General features: G+C 32.7%; 1 pseudogene; it reads left to right on the top strand.

Annotated features, from left to right (window-relative positions):
• Positions 1–1,351: 1,351 nt before the first annotated feature.
• The window catches only part of LOC148240191 (neutral/alkaline invertase 3, chloroplastic-like), a 66,550-nt pseudogene continuing 53,665 nt past the window's right edge, over positions 1,352–14,236 (top strand).

Here is a 14,236-nt window from a genome sequence, read left to right as displayed (position 1 = left end):
AAAATCTCAAGTCGCACTGCCTATTGTAGACTAATTCAACATTGACAGTTGGATATTTGACTTAGTTTTGGATTTATCTCCTAAAATTTTTGATGTTTTGTTTGTAATGATAGAATTTGAGTTAGTGGCAGATTGCTCTACCATTTTTTTTTATTTTTTGTTCAGTTGTAAAGCCTATTTAAAAGGCATTTCTGGTTGCTGAATATATCATCCCACTGCATTTAAAATTCCAGCAGCAATTCATACCCATAAAATGTTTTGATTAATATTTTTATTTTTCTACTGCATTCATTTCTTGTCTACTATATTTTTCCTTACTGCCGCAAGTTTGAGTTTAACAAAGCTCTCTTCTCCAACAATAGTGGTATCAGAGCAAAGTTTGGTTGTAATTGGGCGTGCATCTCATGGCGACAAATGGCAATGTCGTGAGTATTTCTCAACCATCAATTCTTATCTTTTCATGGTGGAAGCTACGAATTTTGGAGCATTAAAATGAAGACATTATTCAAGTCTCAAGATTTATGGGACTTGGTTGGGAATGGGTATCCTAATCTGGATGAAGAAGGCAGGTTAAGAGAAAATAAAAAAAGGGATTCCAAAGCACTATTTTTCATCCAGCAAGCAGTGCATGAATATATTTTTTCTAAAATTTCAACTGTAAATACAACCAAAGAAGCATGGACGACTTTGCAAACAACTTACAAAGGATCATCCAAGATAATTATGGTAAAACTTCAATTTCTCTGTCGTGACTTTGAGATGTTGTAAATGAAAATTAGAGAATCGGTACAAGAATTTCTTTTACGAGTTGCAATGGTTGTTAATTAAATGAGATCTTACAGGGAAGAGATTTCTGATCAAACCACTATTGCAAAAGTGTTAAGGTGTTTAACTCTAAGTTTTGATCACATTGTTGCAGCCATTGGGAAGTCTAAGGACTTAGCTACTTACTCATTTGACGAGCTAATGGGTTCTTTGTAATCCCATGGGCCAAGATTGAAGAAGGCTTTTCAAGTGATGGGGGAGTCTCCCAAATAACAAGATGATTCAAAGAAGGCACAAGTAGAGGATGTGGTAGAGGAGGTTATCGAGGCAGCGGTAATCGAGGTAAAGGCAGAATTGCTGGACAAGATGAACAAAGGGAGATGATTGGAAAACAAATAAATTACAAAAGTAATATTTAGTGTTATTATTGCAAGCGATACGGGGATGTAAAGGTACACTGCTAGAAAGAGAAAAACAAGCAAATTATGTTAAAGATGAGGAGGAGATTGAGCTATTTATGGCCTATCAAGATGGCACCAAAGCATCAAGTGGCATATGATTTTTGGATAGTGGTTGTTTCAACCATATGACTGGGATCAAATCTCTATTCAAGGAGCTGGATGAGTCATGTAAGGTGAAAGTAAGACTTGGTGATGATGGCAAAGGCACGGTGGCTTTAAGCAATGGTCATGGTAACACAAAACTCCATCACAATGCCTATTTTATTCCTACTTTATCACAAAATCTATTGAGCATTGGGCAGCTTATGGCTAGTGGGTATTCTATAATGTTTGATGATGTGTCTTGTGTGATTAGAGATAAAACATTTGATTGAATTATTGTTGGTGTTTAAATGGAACTTAATAAGCTTTTCCAACTTGAGGTTTTTAGTGTTAAAAACCATGCTCTTATTGTTAAAGAAAATAAAGAGTCAAAATTGTGGCATTTACGATATGGACATTTGAATGTAAAAGGTCTACAATTATTGAGTTAAAAGGAAATGTTGTTCGGGCTACCTAAAATTGAGTCCTTAAATTTTTATAAATGGTGCATTTATGGGAAACAATGTAAAAAACCATTTGCTATAGGAAAGTCTAGAAGGGCATATGAGTGTGTTAAACTTGTACATACTGATTTGTGTGGCCCTATGAAAGCACAATTTTTTGGTGGAAGTCAATATTTTTTGTTGTTTACAGACTATTACAGCCGTATGAGTTAAGTCTACTTCCTCCAATTCAACTCTGAAACGTTTGAGATCTTTAAGAAGTTCAAGGCACTCGTTTAGAAGCAAAGTGAAAGAAGCATAAAGGCATTGCGTACTGATAGAGGAGGGGGGCTTCTATCTAATGAATTTAACCAATTTTTTGAAGAACAAGACTTGCACAGAGAATTGACAGCACCACATACACCAGAACAAAACAAAGTGGATGAACATAAAAACTTAATAGTTGTTGAAATGGAAAAAAGCTTGCGAAAAGAAAAAGGGCTAAAAATGTTGTCGTTGCTATCTATCTATTGAATTTATCTCCTACAAGGGCTGTTCTCAACCAAACACCATATGAATCTTTGAGTGGTAGGAGACCTTAGGTAAGCCACTTAAAAATCTTTGGTTGTATTGCCTATTCCTTGATAGATTCACATAATCACAACAAACTTGATGAAAAATCTGTGAAATGAATCTTTGTTGGTTATTGCTCTCAATATAAAGCATATAGGCTCTATAACCCTTTGAGTGGAAAGATAATTGATATAATTGAATTTTATAGATATTTTTCTATTTTATTTGAGTTGATTTTGATTGATTTTTGCCAGATATGCTGTTGGATTATCTTTAGCAATTTCCAAGAATGATTTTAGAACTTAGAAGCAAATTAGAATGGGTTGGAACAAGATTTGAGCGAAAAAGGTTTGAAACATGAAGATGTGGGAGAGATGGCCATAACACAACTATGTGTTATGGAGCCAACATTTTTATTTCTTAGGAAGAGTGAGAAATGGCCATGTTCCTGAAAGACACGGCCATGTGCCCTATACTGGGTTAACACACAGCCATGTGTTAAGAAGGCAGCGTTTTTATTTTGTTTGACAAAAGAGACACAGCTGTGAGCCTAGGAGACACGGTTGTGTCATGTCTAAAAGCTAAAAATTGACATAATTTCGAGGAAGACACAGCCGTGTGTCAATTCGACATGGTCGTGGGATGTGCCAGATTAGAAAATTAGGTTTTGAACGATATAAAAAAGAGAGGATTTGAAAAAGAAAATGGGAGACTAGAGGAGGAGAGGAGGGAAGACAGCTGCGGACATCAAGAACTTTTTTTGTCGGTCATTTTTTTCACATTTCTTTTAGATTTCATTCTTGTAATTTTCGTTAGGATGTGTAACTAAACTCTTCTGTTGGGATCTTTGATGAAACCCTAAGGGATACTTTGTGATTTTCTTATTTAATCTATGAAAAGCTTTTTCCCCAATCCCTATGTGTTATCTTGTGGCTTAATGCATAAATAGATTGATCACCTATTTATTGATTTATGATGAATGATTGGATTGAGAGATTGATTGTTCATTAGAATAGCAAGTTAGCACAATAGATTGAATGTGAGTAGAAATATTAAGCATAATCTATATATTTGATGATTGAATGTTAATACACTGATTCATACTAACCCATAGAGATATGTGTGTTACAATGAAGTAGGTAAGGTAATTGATCTTTAGAAAGAGATTACTACATGATTGAATGAAATTGGGAAAAAGTTCTAATTGTAGATTGAATTAAGGAAATTCATAGTTGAACTTAGGGTGGATTCTAAGATCTTGACTTTTATTATATCTTGATTGTTAATTGAGAAGAGATTACTACATGATTGAACGAAATTGGGGGAAAGTTCTAGTTGTAGATTGAATTTAGGAAATTCATAGTTGAACTTAGGGTGGATTCTAAGATCTTAACCGTTATTATATCTTGATTGTTTATTAATCTTAATTCATTGTTTTTTTTTGTTGTTGTTAAGTTTTAGTTTATACTCATTCTCTTAGTCATTGGCCAAATAATATCAATTAGTTGTGATTCTAGTAGTTATTATATTAGTCCTCGTGGGACGATATCCAAATTTATTGCTATAGTACGTGTTCGAACTAGTGCACTTGCTAGGTGAGTTCATATAACAACAAAGTTTTGGCTCTATTGTTGGGGACTAATACTAGCAATATTAAAGTTGACTATTTTTTATTAATTTGGTATTTTTAACTTGTTTTTTTTTTTGCTAGCTATTTACAAGGGGTTCTATAGTGCATGACAAGAAGAAACAAAGAACCATTGATTTTTGATACATAAATCGAGAGGACTCGCCACAGACTGAGAGCACAAGCAAGAAGTAGACTTCTCCCATCTCGTGTTAGAAATTTGTTGAGAAGAGGAACAACAACAATGGTTGACGAACTAGAAGGGCGAAGAGAGCACACAATGATGGATTATTCTATTATACTCTTATTGGAATTGAACCGAGTGTCACATGGTCAGCTGTAAAAGCTAGCAACTTTGAGATTAAGCTAGCCATCATCCAGATGATTCAGCAAAGTGTAAAATTTTTTGGGTTCCCAGCTGAAGATCCTAATGAGCACATTGCCAATTTTCTAGAAATCTGTGATACTTTCAAGCATAATGGAATGAGTAATGATGCAATCAGATTGAGACTTTTCTCTTTATCATTGAAGGATAGATCTAAGGCTTGGTTGAATTCGTTACCAGCTGGTTCTATCACTACTTAGGAGGGTATCACTCCACCTTTTTAAGCCAAGTACTTTCCACCTTCGAAGACAGGTAGGTTGAGGAATGAAATCACCACTTTCGCATAAATAGATGGAGAATTTTTGTATGAGTCTTGGGATCGCTATAGGGATCTGCTAAGGAGAGTTCCTCATCATGGTCTACCCATGCTGCTTTAAGTACAGACATTCTACAATGGTCTCACAACCAACATCAAGATAATGATTGACATAACAGCTTGAGGAACACTAAACAACAAGACACTTGAGGCTGCCTAGAAGTTGATTGAGAAGTTGGCAAATAATAGTTACCAATGGGAGAAGGAGAGATCTTCATCAAGAAATAATTGTAGCTTGCATAGTGTTGACAACTATACAGCTCTATCTGCACAAATTGAGGCCTTAACTAAGAAGATAGACAGCATGAATAGGTGACAGCACAAGTAGTGCAAGTTCAGAATTATGAAGTTCAACAAGGGAATCCTTATTCTAATACTTATAATCCTGGATGGAGGAATCACCCTAATTTTCCATGGGGCAACAAAAATAATCATACACAAGCTTCCCCGCTAGCTCTGTCCCCCATTGAATAAAGGCCAAACATAGAGGATATGCTCGCCAAATTCATGACAGCAACAGACACTAGGCTATAAAGTAATGAAGCCTCCATCAAGAGTCTAGAGAACCAAATTGGGCATTCAGCAAAGTTGATTTTTGAGTGTGCTCAAGGAACTTTGCCAAGCAACACAGAGACCAACCCAAGAGAGCATGTGAATGCTATAGCATTGAGGAGTGGAAAATAGTTAGTAGAGTTAGAACCAAGGAAGATAACACAAGCAAATGAGAGCAACCCAAACAAAGAAGAAGAAAAAAAATAAAAAAAAATCAAGAGAAGGAGCTACCCAATCGAGGAAGAGAACACTCTAACATTAGCCAATTTTTTTAAATTCAAAACTATAGGTGTTTCACATTTTCTATGTACACGTATGGTATATATAAAAAAAGTGTGTTAAAGTTGAATTTTTTTTTATTTTGTCATAATACTATTATATAAGAAAACTTCATTAAAATTTTTGCAAGATATCAAGATTCTTATTCGGCATAAATTTGTAATATGCAATTGGATTTTTTTTTGTCTTCAAATGCGTTTGTTATTTTCTCAGAAATAATAGTTTATTATATAATTGAATATTTTTCCTAATGCTCAAAATTCTTGGCTTCATGAAAAGATGTGATCATTAATTCTTTTTTTATTAAATATAAATTCTTGATCAACATGCTAAATATTTAATTTCATCCCTAAATTATCATTGTTTCTTTTCATAGATTGCATGGTTTTTATTAATTAATGAGATACATTTGTTTGTTTCTTTTGAGAAATTTACAATTCTTTACAATAATATATTTAGTTATTTTAATGTAATATTTTAGTTTAAATCATATATTTATATACTAATATATAAAATTCGATTAAAACATAATATCTGAAACATGATCTAATGGTTAATGAAAATTATAAAATGCCTTTTAACATCCTACATAGTGTAATATAAAAAATATAAGTCGATAATGATAACATTTTAAACTGTAAACTAAAGGTTTACATGATCACAACATTTAGCACCTTGTGACCCTTTAAAATGATTGTGTACTGGTGCAAACTTTACTTTGTAATATTAACTTAACTTATTACTGATCTTGTAAGTTTAACTAATGTGATACATTTGTAAATTTTTTGAGTTAGCTTTAACTTATTACTAACCTGGTACGAAATTTTAAAAGATAATTATATATAAAATAATTATTCCACCTGATGGTCTATTAGAGCTTAAAAATGAAAAATTCATTCTCTTTGGAAGCTTTTTTATTCATGTAATCAATTTGTCCTCTCTTCCTCTTAGCTCACAGTCATATTTTTCCTCACATTTTGTTGTCTCTTAATTTTCACCTCACCTTTTAGACTTAAAACTAAATTTTAGCCTCAATATTTTTCTCACATTATGTATAAATGGATGTATATAAATATATATATAAAAGATGAAATTATCAATTAATATTAAGTAAATGGGATTGGTGGCATAGAGTTGCAATTATCAATTCAATGTCTATTATTCCAAAATGTTCAGTTTTGTGACAAAATAAACCGTTATTAAGATACTGATTACTTTTATAACTTTGTGACTTAGTTTACTTGTTTGAGTATCTGTCATTTTTCACATGACTTTTATAGGTACAAGGAATATGTACAAGATCTCCTATATGTATAGAAGTAAAAAATCATTCAATTTTTTCTTTGTCCCACAACTTTTATTAGCTGAAGGAAAACCTACAAGATCTTTTATTTATATAGAAGTACAAAATCAAATACTACAAGCTTGCTGTAAACCTAAACAACACATCGAGACTTATTGGTGGAAAGTAGTAGTTCTATCGAGGTGAGTTCATTACCTTTATAAGGCGTAAAAAGGACTGACACTTCCGCCTTTGCACTACTAGGGGTTACTGGCTCTACCATGATGCTTTGACTAATAAAAGGTGGAGGTGCTAATCAACTACATGTTATGCTGAGTAATGTGCATATATGTATTTCTAATGGATAAATTTTGATCCTAATGAAGAAAGGACAAGTCACAAAACTTGCAAAAGGTGTACAAGAGATCCAAAACGTAGAATGCACCTCTTGTGTCTACATTGGTTAATACAGGTCTCACTTTAGACACTAACAGTGCTGTACCTGCATTTATTATATGCAAAATGCACATTCCTAATCTCCTCGTCATCACTTTAGCTTAATGATTATGTAGATTGAAAGTTTCATCTTTCAGACTTATGTCGACTAAATATAAAATCCAGACTGCATGTTCATATTTTTTTATTAAGGGCTTGAGCTTAATCCCCACTTTTAAATAGAATTTGGATGCACATGCCATCTTCCTCCACGTGGTACACAAATCCCTACAGTGCTGGCGGCAGCATCTACAGATGCTCTGAGTTTGGAGGTGGTGGATGATAAGGCTCTCAAACTAGTCGTCATTTGTTCAAGTTCTGTTGTGGCCATGTATTGGAAGCTCTTATCAAAAGTTCTTGTTGCTATATGATGGGTGATGATTAGATTTAAAAATTTGTGTTTGAAATTTAGGTTTTAGAGAAGAGAAAGAAAACTCTTTAGAATTAAAGGACAATAAATATATATATATATGTATGTATGTATATTCTTTTTTCTATCTCAAAAATTCTCTAACAATAATACTACATATTGTTTAAGTAAGCATATTTATATTTGTAAAATATGTGCATATAAACTATATTTAAAAGAAATGTGAGGTATCCTTGAATTTATTTTTTGATTATCGTAATCCTACTATTTAAGAAAATTTTACTAAAATCTCTAAATGAAACAAAAAAACTGATTTAATATAAACTATTGATATGATATGGGCTTTCTTTTAAATATATGAAGATATTATTTCATAAAAAATAATGGTTTATTAAAGAATTGGATATTTTTTCTAATACTAAAAATTCTTGGGTTCTAGAAAAATGAGATACTTAAGTTCTTATTGAGAGATAAAATATAAAATTATTAGATAGATTGGTAGTAAGCCACCACCAAAGAATTGTGATTTGTCAAAGATCGTCTTAGCCTAAAAAATTAGTGTATATTATATCAATGGTAAAACAAGCAGAAGAATTTAATTCATCATGAATTTTACCCAATTGTATCACACCTACAGTAGCGTCCTGCTTACACCCTAAAAAAAAAGTCAACACACCACATGGCTGTGGAAATCATCACAAAGCCAATCAATGTCCAATCAATGTCTTTTGTTGAAACCCATAAGTACTTAGCACCATAGTTTATGTATGGTGAAGGGCATGGAAACACGGTTGATTGGTGGACACTAGGGGTATTGATATTCGAAATGTTATATGGGATGACGCCATATAAGGGAGTTGACTAGGAGTTACCCTTGGTGAATATTGTGGCTCGAGCAGTTTAGTTTCCCAAATAAACCATGGTTTCAGAGCCAGTAAAGGATTTGATCACACAACTATTAATCAAGGACCCACCAGGAAAATGGGTCAACAATGGGTTCAACAACAATCAAACGACACCAACTTTTTGATGGGCTTACTTGGGCACTTTTGAGATGTATAAAATCACCATTTTTTCCTTCTCCTATATCTTGTAAGAAGTTTGCTACATTTGATAGTACTATAGAGAGTTCAATAGAGTATTACTAGGAAGCAAGACATTTATCCTTTAATTTACATGTATACTGAATTTTAATAACTAAACAGAAGTGAGATTTAAGTAATTTCTACATTGGGGCAAGAAATTTTAATGAAATTCATGTTGAAAGGTTCAATATGTATAAAAATATATAATTAAGGATTTACTAGATCTTTTTGTCTAACAAATGATAAAGCATTTTCAATTGTTCTCAATTAATGACTTTACTTAACCATCTAAAAGTAAAATTAATTTCTCGAATATGTGGTATAAGAGGCAGTAATACTCTTTTTAAGGTGTTACTTGGATAAAATTGATAGTACTAAAAATATCAAGCAGGGAAACTCAGGGGTCCTTATGTAGTGCTTCATTACTACTTACCTAATTTGGGATAAACAATGCTAAGGTTCAAGGTTAATAGAGGATAAGGAAATTTTTGGCTTCTAGAGCTATTTTGTGATACCTATGAGCTTACAAGATAGCTTTGCCAAAAGCTTGTGTAGGGTTTTAAAATTTTTCTCGTGTTCTAGGCCTATCTTAAGACAACTATGAGGTTTTGAGTATGTATTAGGTCTTAATAAAGCTCTAAACCTATGGTGTTACAATTAAATCTTAAGGTTTTAGTCTTTTTTTTTTTCTTAATGTTATGTTGCACTAACATACAAATTTTTTGTCCTAAAATATAATTTAGTATAGATTTTGTTTTACTTAGTTATACGGTAAATTTTATACCAGGTATAGATTTTATACTTCATGAATATTTATCTGAGTTTAGGTTTATACTTGAGGATGTTTAAGCTTTCATTTTGCTTTTTGTTTCCTTTCTTAGTTGGATTCAAAAGTATAATAAGAATAATACATATGTAACACCCCGACTCAGGAAACAGAACCCAGCCCAAACTTGGGCATTAAGAAAAGCAAGGGACAAAATGACACCGTTTTAATTAAAAAGGAAAAAAAAAGAGATGGCAACTAAAGGTGTGCATGCCTCTGGAAGCCAAAGAAGGATGAGAAGAAGATCACACCTGCATGCTGTAAAAGAAGGAAAAAGAGGCGTGTAGGGCTCCCCTTCTTCGCCACAAAAATGGAGTTGTGACATCCCATGTGCCAATTAAGGCAAATGGGTATCAGATACAGATTTAAAATAACAAGTGCATAATAATATTTATGCAGCAGAATCAAACCTTAACAAATCCCTTATAAATATATATAATGTTCAAAATACATACATCAGTGAGGCCAGAAGTGGCAATAAAATACAAAACATAAGGGCTACTTATTTCACTATGCTACTAAAATTTATCAGAGTGTGGGTACAGTTATGCACTTAGACTTGTGGATTCACCGGATCCTCATAGACTTGTGGATTCCCCAGATGACCTGCTTGTGCGCGACAGGACACGCACGTAGGTCTTGACTCCATGCTATGCACGAGGATGGGAATTGTGCATTGTGCGCACGTCCCATGCATGCGTGCGGGCGGAGGGGACGTGTGCGCTGTGCGCACGTCCTGTGCGTGCTGGCATGCGGATGGGTTGTGTGTGTTTTACACATGCTCTGTGGCCTCTATACAAGCATGTTTGTGAGCACAGTGCCCAGCACCCACACTGACAAACTACTTTCTCGCGGGATTTATACTGCAAGCATGTTTTTTTCTGTTTCCTGTTTTTTTTTTAAATTTTATCTTTGAAATAAAATAAAAGAATTTAAAATATTTTAAGATAAAATAAAAATAATAAAATAAAATAAAAATAGATCAATCATGAATCTTGAGAAATGTTAAGTTTAAAGTGACCAACGACCCAAATAAATAGAATTTTCAGATCATTTTAGCATAGTGATAGGCAGGTGTTACGTTCGTTCTGTGGGATGGAGATCCTGTGCGTAAGGAGAGAGAGATCTATGTATAGAGAGAGAAAGAGAGTTATGTGAAGAGAGAAAATGAGACCTTAAGAGGGTCGCGGTGCCATTGACCTACTCAAGGTGGTATGTGATGGTGCGCGACTATCCTTGCGACAAGCTGAAGAGTCTAGGCAGCTGACAATCTGCGCAATTGGAAACTAGAAGGAGAATCATGTGATAGCATGCATTCGAAGAAGAAGGAGAGCTACTATTGTTGGTCGCATGATTCTTCCTATCCTTAGCTTTTTTCTATGCAATTTCACCATATACGCGCTGGATTTGAGTGTGCAAAGTAGTTCATAGTGAATTTTGGTTGATTCGCAGAGGTTCAGAACAATGTGCGGTGGCCAAATAGTGGTCCGGCAGCGGTGCTCTAGTAACAGCACTCCAGCTGTAGCGCGTAGCAAATCAAGGACATGCGTATGGTGACAAGCGACAGTTACATGTGACCGAGATCACACTATGGTAAAACTCGATCTCCATTTTGTATTCCAATTATTTCTACAAGTGTCTGTCATTAACCCACATGTTTTTTATTTGTAAATGAGAGAATTATTTAACAATACTAGATTTATAAGAGAGTACAGACCCGAGCCAATAAAGATTCTGACACTTTTTGATTCAACTGTAGGTAACAAATTGTTTTAGTCTCGTTCAGATGTCCCCATAGTTTTATAAAACTTTATTTTTCATTAAAATGAATTGTTTGTAGACTTTGCAAACTATTTAAGTTTTCTAACACGAGTTCTGTGAACTCATCATATGTGCGTGTGTGCAATTGTATATGATTGGAGACCTACATGATATTGTCTACGATGTATGTTTATGTATTCATATTGTTAGTTTTATATATATACAGATTTTATGCATGATAGTTATCGAGCTATAGGTATGTGTGATACATATATATGAGTATAATTGTAGGTTGTGTAACGTGTGTATGTATGAGTGAACAACTTGTATGTACCTACTTATAGGATACACATATGACTTGTGTAAATATACAAGTATATTCATGTTATATGTGTTGTGTGTACATATATATTTATTTGAGTTGATAACTGTGCATATAAAGGGTATATATTATGCTTATTGTATAAGCATGTTGATGTATAACATATATGATATATAAGTAGGTCCATGTCTGAGTAGGTCATTCAATGATGAACTTGATTAGTAAAGGAATAACATAAGAATCTTTAAAAGACAAGAAAATCCATTTAATTGGTATCACAGAGGGGTGGGTGTGTATGTAGTCTTTTGGCATATGACTGTGGTGAACCCTACCTGTGGATACAGATTTTGCCGGATGTGGTGAAGTGATGAGAACTTTGAATTGGATACTGTGTACTGCAAATTGTGAACTGTGAACTAAATTGGAATGTATTCACGTGGTAGAAGAGATCTTTACTTCTCTCGTTGATGCCAGCGAAAACGGCATCGCACTATGAAACTCTTAAAAGATGAAAAAAATACAAATTATAAACTTTAATAGAAAGGTAACTGAGAATGAAAGTATAACTGAAAAGTGATAAGTTAACACTGTAAGGTGAAAGTCATATTGACATATGCAATGATAAGTAATTCAGTAACAAGTGCAAGTGATTGTCAGAAAGTTCAAGTGCAAGTGCTACGAAACTAGTGAATAATATCATTTATTTATGTAGATATGATGTTAGAGTATTTGTGATGTCTATTAAATCATATGTGAAAGAGTGAATTATTGAGATATGTAAAATTATGGTTACTATATTGCTTGAGAATTGGTTTTAAGAAAATATGTATATGTTTTGTAAATCTTGTGTGGTTGAGTGTTTGTATGTCTTTGTTATGGGCACTGCTCTTTTTCGTTACTAAGTTTGTGAAACTCACTCCAATTAACACCCCCAATGCAGATTAGTCCAAATCAAGAGCAAGTTTAAGGTCGAAGGAAGACTTTATAGAACCTTTAGTGACAGTGAAAGTTCGTCTTGTAAAGTTAGTTTAATTATATTATAGTCATGTAGTGTAAAGAATTTTATAAGCCTCATAATTTATAATTCCGTATAAAGATGATTGAATCTTAATTTTTTACTTATTGCTGTGTAAATTTATCAGGTTATGTGTGTGGAATAGTGTTCCTTTCTCAACAGAGAAAGCAGGTTATTACAACATAGCTTAGCTAGAGATGAGTAAAAACTTTTAAAAGATAGATCATTGTTCATAAACCTCCTTAGTTTTTGCTTAACTTACTTGAACATGATGGTTTTGCTCATTTACTTGAGCATGATGGCTTTTATTGTTAATGAATAATGATTTTATCCTAAAAGAAATAATGTTATATTGGATGCTATTGTATTGACTTCCATTGTATAAGTTGATTCAGTATTAAAAACAGATACTACTAAATTTATAGTTCAATCAAATAATAAAACATAACCTAATTTGAATGAATTATTTAATATTATAATAAATAAGTGAATCGAATGATGTATATTTATTGTTTAAAATGTAGTATTTGATGACAAATTATGAGAACTGACACTTAAGTGAATAATGAGAGGCAATTGATGGTGACAACAATAAAATGCAACCAACACAAAAATAAAAGCTTTAGTATCTTGCAATAAAGTAGATCACATTTTCTTTAGGTTTTAAGACAAAGATGAACTATTTTATTTATTTATTTTTTTGTACTCTTTTTTGTTGATACAAAAGTTAACAACTTTTTTTTTCAAGTAAAGAAATAGATAGGGTGGGCACAAAATGGACACATGAGTTCCTCCATTTATTGCATATTACCTAGCAACGTTTTAACTTTTGTGATAGTCTGAATGAACTGCTAAAATTATATCGTCTATTGTCTAATTTTTAGCTGTAATAGGACCATTTTTAAAGGTACCAAGTACAAATTTTATACTTGATGAATATTCTCTAAAGTTTGGGTTGTTACTTGAGGATGTTTAAGCTTTCATTCTATATTTTGTTTCTTTTCTTCTTATTTAGATTTTAAAGTTTGATCGAATAGTACATAACTTAGCTAGAAATGTACTAAGGACTATTGAAAGATATATATATATATATTTATTCATGGGCCTAAGTTTTTAGTTGACTTGCTTGAGCAAAATGGTTTTTACAGTTAATGGATGATGGTTTTTTCTTTAAAAAAAGTAAATGTTCTAATGGATGTTAGTGTATTGACTTACATTATATAAACTAATATCGTATTAGAAAAAAATACGACTAATATTGTAGGTTAATCAAATAACAAAGTAGAACTTAACTTGAATGAATTATTTAATCTCATACAAATGAATAAATAAAATGAAGTACATTACTGTTTAAAATGCAGTATTGACGATTGATTAGGAGAACTGATGCTTTAGTAAATAATGAGAGGTGATTGATGGCGACTGCAATGAGATGCAACAAATACAAAGATAGAAGCTTTGATGTCTTATAGTAAAGGAGATCAAATTTTCTTTAGGTTTGAGTACATAAAGATGAACATTTTATTTCCAGCTTCTTATATATTTCTTTTTGCTGATATAAAAGTTAAATAATTTTTTTTTTCCAAGTAAAGAAATGG

This window comes from Carica papaya, chromosome 9 (assembly GCF_054855325.1).
Source record: "Carica papaya isolate Zhongbai chromosome 9, ASM5485532v1, whole genome shotgun sequence".
NCBI lineage: Eukaryota > Viridiplantae > Streptophyta > Magnoliopsida > Brassicales > Caricaceae > Carica > Carica papaya.
Note: the sequence above shows the minus strand (reverse complement) of the source record. Positions and strands in the feature narration are given on the sequence as shown.